The 6,651-nt window shown below is 36.4% G+C and overlaps 1 protein-coding gene across 2 annotated transcripts in view; it reads left to right on the top strand.

The window, feature by feature from the left end:
- Positions 1 to 4,199: 4,199 nt before the first annotated feature.
- Positions 4,200 to 6,651, top strand: part of LOC121388957 (protein NO VEIN-like) — a 61,711-nt gene continuing 59,259 nt past the window's right edge. For both annotated transcript variants that reach the window (XM_041520508.1, XM_041520506.1), the window contains exon 1: positions 4,200 to 4,331. The gene's annotated coding sequence lies outside the window, so the exon portion shown is untranslated. The remainder of the gene's footprint in view (positions 4,332 to 6,651) is intronic.

Raw genomic sequence — 6,651 nt, 5'->3', positions numbered from 1 at the left:
TTCAATGTTGTTAATGTATAAAACAATATAATTAAAAAAACTTTCAAGTTATACAGTACCATTATATTATATACATAAATTAATATTTTTACCTGAAGTGAGTCATCCCATCCAAAGGTGACACCACAATCGACTTCAGGATAGGGCATGTCAACATCCTAAACAAATACCAATCAAAAAATGTTGAACACATGTAGTATGTTACTTTTAAAACATATCATTGATTATATAAACAATATTCAAGGTTATTAATGTATGTGATAGTATATTTAAAAAAAGTGGATAAATCACCTAAAAATTATATAATTATATTAAAAATGAAACCCCACATACTTTTTTGGGTACATCCACATCTGAAGAACAGACAGGTCCAGCAAACTGGACTAGTTCAGGCCAATCACTCTCCAGATACCTATATAAAAATTAAGTTTATACACAGGGCAAATCATTTTATTCTGTCTGTAAATGGAACCTGAAGGTCGTCAGTGACAAATTTTTATTTAGTTCTGTCTGTAAATGGAGCCTGAAAATAGGCAACGACTAATTATAATCGGGACCCATACAACCCCAATACCCACCCTTACTGCCCTTAAAGCGATTTTCGTGATGATATTGGCTATATAGTTCCTAACTCTACCTTATAATAGGGTATCAGCCAGACATAGTGACTGATGTCACATCATTTAGTTCTGTCTGTAAATGGAGCCTGAAAATAGGCAACGACTAATTATAATCGGGACCCATACAACCCCAATACCCACCCTTACTGCCCTTAAACCTGTTTTCGTGATGATATTGCCTATATAGTTCCTAACTCATTATAATAGGGTATCAGCCAGACATAGTGACTGATGTCACCTCATTTAGTTCTGTCTGTAAATGGAGCCTGAAAATAGGTGACGACTAATTGTAATGGGGACCCATACAACCCCAATACCCACCCTTACTGCCCTTAAACCGATTTTCGTGATGATATTGGCTATATAGTTCCTAAGTCTACCTTATAGTAGGGTATCAGCCACACATAGTGACTGATGTCACATCATTTAGTTCTGTCTGTAAATGGAGCCTGAAAATAGGCAACGACTAATTACAATCGGGACCCATACAACCCCAATACCCACCCTTACTGCCCTTAAACCGGTTTTCGTGATGATATTGGCTATATAGTTCCTAAATCTACCTTATAATAGGGTATTGGCCACACATAGTGACTGATGTCACATCATTTAGTTCTGTCTGTAAATGGAGCCTGAAAATTGGCGACGACTAATTACAATCGGGACCCATACAACCCAATACCCACCCTTACTGCCCTTAAACCAGTTTTCGTGATGATATTGGCTATATAGTTCCTAACTCTACCCTATAATAGGGTATCAGCCACACATAGTGACTCATGTCACATCATTTAGTTCTGTCTGTAAATGGAGCCTGAAAATAGGCAACGACTAATTATAATCAGGGCCCATACAACCCCAATACCCACCCTTACTGCCCTTAAACCGGTTTTCGTGATGATATTGGCTATATAGTTCCTAACTCTACCTTATAATAGGGTATTGGCCACACATAGTGACTCATGTCACATCATTTAGTTCTGTCTGTAAATGGAATCTGAAAATAGGCAACGATTAATTGTAATGGGGACCCATACCCACCCTTACTGCCCTTAAACCGGTTTTCGTGATGATATTGGCTATATAGTTCCTAAATCTACCATATAATAGGGTATTGGCCACACATAGTGACTGATGTCACATCATTTAGTTCTGTCTGTAAATGGAGCCTGAAAATAGGCGACGACTAATTACAATCGGGACCCATACAACCCAATACCCACCCTTACTGCCCTTAAACCTGTTTTCGTGATGATATTGGCTATATAGTTCCTAACTCTACCCTACAATAGGGTATCAGCCACACATAGTGACTGATGTCACATCATTTAGTTCTGTCTGTAAATAAAGCCTGAAAATAGGCGACGACTAATTATAATCGGGACCCATACAACCACAATACCCACCCTTACTGCCGGTAAACCTGTTTTCGTGATGATATTGGCTATATAGTTTCTAACTCTACCTTATAATAGGGTATTGGCCACACATAGTGACTCATGTCACATCATTTAGTTCTGTCTGTAAATGGAGCCTGAAAATAGGCAACGATTAATTGTAATGGGGACCCATACAACACCAATACCCACCCTTACTGCCCTTAAACCGGTTTTCGTGATGATATTGGCTATATAGTTCCTAACTCTACCCTGTAATAGGGTATCAGCCACACATAGTGACTGATGTCACATGATTTAGTTCTGTCTGTAAATGGAGCCTGAAAATAGGCGACGACTAATTACAATCGGGACCCATACAACCCCAATACCCACCCTTACTGCCCTTAAACCGGTTTTCGTGATGATATTGGCTATATAGTTCCTAACTCTACCCTATAATAGGGTATCAGCCATGCACAGTGATTGATGTCACATAATTTAGTTCTGTCTGTAAATAGAGCCTGAAAATAGGCGACAACTAATTATAATTGGGACCTATACAACCCCAATACCCACCCTTACTGCCCTTAAACCGGTTTTCGTGATGATATTGGCTATATAGTTCCTAACTCTACCTTATAGTAGGGTATCAGCCACACATAGTGACTGATGTCACATCATTTAGTTCTGTCTGTAAATGGAGCCTGAAAATAGGCAACGACTAATTATAATCGGGACCCATACAACCCCAATACCCACCCTTACTGCCCTTAAACCGGTTTTCGTGATGATATTGGCTATATAGTTCCTAACTCTACCCTATAATAGGGTATCAGCCACACATAGTGACTGATGTCACATCATTTAGTTCTGTCTGTAAATGGAGCCTGAAAATAGGCAACGACTAATTACAATCGGGACCCATACAAGCCCAATACCCACCCTTACTGCCCTTAAACCGGTTTTCGTGATGATATTAGCTATATAGTTCCTAACTCTACCCTATAATAGGGTATCAGCCATGCACAGTGATTGTTGTCACATAATTTAGTTCTGTCTGTAAATAGAGCCTGAAAATAGGCGACAACTAATTATAATTGGGACCCATACAACCCCAATACCCACCCTTACTGCCCTTAAACCTGTTTTCGTGATGATATTGGCTATATAGTTCGTAACTCTACCTTATAATAGGGTATCAGCCATTCATAGTGATTGATGTCACCTCATTTAGTTCTGTCTGTAAATGGAGCCTGAAAATAGGTGACAACTAATTACAATCGGGACCCATACAACCCCAATACCCACCCTTACTGCCCATAAACCGGTTTTCGTGATGATATTGGATATATAGTTTCTACCTCTACCTTATAATAGGATATCGGCCACACATAGTGATTGATGTGACATCATTTAGTTACACAGGGATTTATGTCATACCATGCATTGATGCAATACCTGATGAAAAATACAATTTCAGTTTCATATATGATAGAGATAGCTTCTAAGTAACCTGAAAGGCTGAGCCTGCTGAAGTCGATTCCTAGCAGTAAACCGGGTAGGCCTCTGTATCCGTCGAACTGAGGGGATCAGTCGCGAGAAAGATCGGCTGGCATCTGAAAAAAACACAAATTTCCTCGCAACCGCGGGACTGAACATATTAGTAGCTGTGAAAAAAGAATAGTATGATTAGATACAATTTAATTTAACAAAAACAACAATATTATACTAAGTATTAAACAATGCAATAAACAAATTCTAAAGCAAAATTATTTAAAATACTTAAAGTGATGACAAATTGATATTGCAGTAATTGTTTTATATTTATATCTATCAATTTCAACCCAGCGAACAAAACGAGAAAGCTAGCGAACAAAATGGCAGAGGTAAGGGGGTGAGAAGCCGGATATCGTATTAATACCCAAACTAATAACCATATTTCAGAAGTGTAATATATTACTCGTCACTGTATTGTGGAAGAAATAATTGTTTATTGCAAAGAACTATAAAACTATTGATATAGAAAGAAAATAAAGTTATTCAAAGTGGGAACTATATTCTGGAAAGACATTACATCCGATAACCTCTTATTGTTCGCTGGCTTCACAGCGGATAGAAAAGTTCGCTAGTTTTATTTCAGTTAATCGAGGTTCATTTGTAAAGATTCTAAATTTCCCAGAAACGTGCGTTGTATTTGTACGCTGATTAGGAATTATTGCTGCTTTATAAGGAAATCTTGGACGAAATGTGAAACGAAATCTATCCATTTCGATTTCACCGAATGTTTCGTCAGAGTTTTACTTACATGACCTGGTTTTATTTTTACTTTTGGGTACGCATTTGATTTGTACTTTCACTTTGACTACAGTCTATTGTGAGCCTCAACATTACAATTCTTATGTTAAAAAGTATTATTGTTTAGCTTTGCCGTTAAACATTAAAATTAGATGTGAACCACATGTACTGGAAATTTGGTTTCGTTAATAACATTTTGAAAAAAAACCACGTTTTAAAACCCTGTAATATCTACTTTTGAATCCACCTCATTTCCAGGAACTTAAATGACATTGTCATTGATAAAGTGTAATTCCTAGAAACCTCATATATCTTTATATATAGTCAGGTTGATATTTTGCCATAGTATTTTGCTTTAGGTAAAATAATACTAGAAATGTGTACTTAATTCTAAGGATTCTGGATTTTTAAATTTAATTATTTCACAAATGAGATCTACATACCATACTTGTAAGTACTACAGCTCTTTAAAACAAAAGGCTCTGCTTGTGTACAAGTTAATAAATTTTCATGATGGGGATTTGAAGAATGGATTTATTGTATGATGGTTAGTACATAGAGATGGAATGATATTCCGCATTCATGGAAGATCAGAGTCTTAACCACATTGTTAACAACTACAATAAATTACTCCCTTACCTTTAATTACAATTTACAGTTAGATTGTATTCACATGTTAAAGGGACGCAAATGGTGAAAAAACTATTACTCTGATACAGATTCCACATACTATATTGTAACGATGTCGCCTAACGATATCAACTTCGGTGAGATCTCCAAGAACAAAAAGCATGCCATTGTTTGTTGGCTGCCATTTTGCTTTTTTTTATGAAATATACTCTTCAAGAAGGTTGGAAAGATGTGATGTAATCTAACAATGGCTATTACATGGGGCACATTAAGTCAATACTTTTCTTAAATTGCACAGCAAGTTGCTTCCCTCTTCTTAGCAAATTTAAAATGGCGGGGATATTTTTAAGGTTGTAATTGAAGATTTGTTTTGTTAATAATGATGTAAGTACTTAAATCGGGATTTTGTAAGTATGGTAGGTTATATATTTGTGGTTTGTGTGTGCATTTGTTACACTATTTTGATTGAAACATGGTTGAATACAGGCTATATATAGGGTATGGAACAAGATCAGGATGTAGAAAGAAGAACACTTTCTATGTCCCTCCGGACTAAACGATGTCATGATAGGCGCTAAGGTGTAGAGTATTCGACATGGCATCAGATTAATTACATTGCATACTTCTGAGGCTTTCATCCAAAACTGTTATTTAATTTTCGAGGTCCAGTTTCGGACTAGTGAAAAGCCCAAAATTCCAGATCCTAACTGAGTATATGGTCATTGTCTAGCTATATATATGTATACACTTTTAACATCAACGACCAATATGATAAAACAACTCTAAACTGGATGCCCATGGGTCCACGTAACAAGTCCGGTTTTAGATAGTATCTGGTTTAGAGAGATTATGTGACTGAAAAATCTTCCTGAAATTTCATTTTGGTGATAGGCAAATGTTCAATAAGTTAAGCTGTAAATAAGGTACATATACACTACACTTTTTGAATGGTCTTGGTTGGTAATTCAATTGGTTTATGTTTTGTAAATCACTCCTTCCTCTTAGTATGCATTATTGTCTAAAATGCAATGGTTATTGTTATGTATTGACTTTTAATTGTTGCACGAGACCTGCTAGTGAAGATGTTTATTGTGAGACCTTTAGTTTGGTTGTTCAGGTATTTCCGGAATAAAGTGTTCTACATGCAAGCACCATGTTTGAAGTGTGCTGTTTACAAACAGATCTATTAAGATCGTTAACCAGTGCTAACCAATACATAAAAGGTATCTGTATGTCAGGGGTTCTAGAATACGGTGCCACTGTTTTTTGGATTCGGGCCAATAAACGTTACTTTGTGCAATCCCGATGGCAAGTGGTTAAAACAAAAAAATCATCAACGCTACGTCCTACAATCATTCAAAACCAAAAAACCATCTACAAGTCACTTCTTTCGATGCTATCACCAGGGTTGAAAACTAACATGAAAACCATGGTCGCCAGCAGGGCCAGTTGAAGACAAATCTTACTGGCCCTTCTCGATTTCAACTAGCCCTCCAATTATCACATTGAAATTTAACTGAAGAGCCAAAATCAAAACTAGAATGTGTTATTTTAATAATAACCATATGCTCACCGTACAAAGGAATACTGATGAATTGGCGTTTAACTTCATAATGAATAAAGTTAGAATTCATATAAAAACATGTTGAGTTTTAAACCCATACCAATGCAAATAAAAAAGAAAGAAATCCAGTAAAAATAAAAATGTTACTTTACATAGTACCATT

The sequence above is a fragment of the Gigantopelta aegis genome, chromosome 14 (assembly GCF_016097555.1).
Source record: "Gigantopelta aegis isolate Gae_Host chromosome 14, Gae_host_genome, whole genome shotgun sequence".
Lineage (NCBI taxonomy): Eukaryota > Metazoa > Mollusca > Gastropoda > Neomphalida > Peltospiridae > Gigantopelta > Gigantopelta aegis.
The sequence above is the reverse complement of the archived record's forward strand: the minus strand, read 5'-3'. Positions and strand labels throughout refer to the sequence as shown.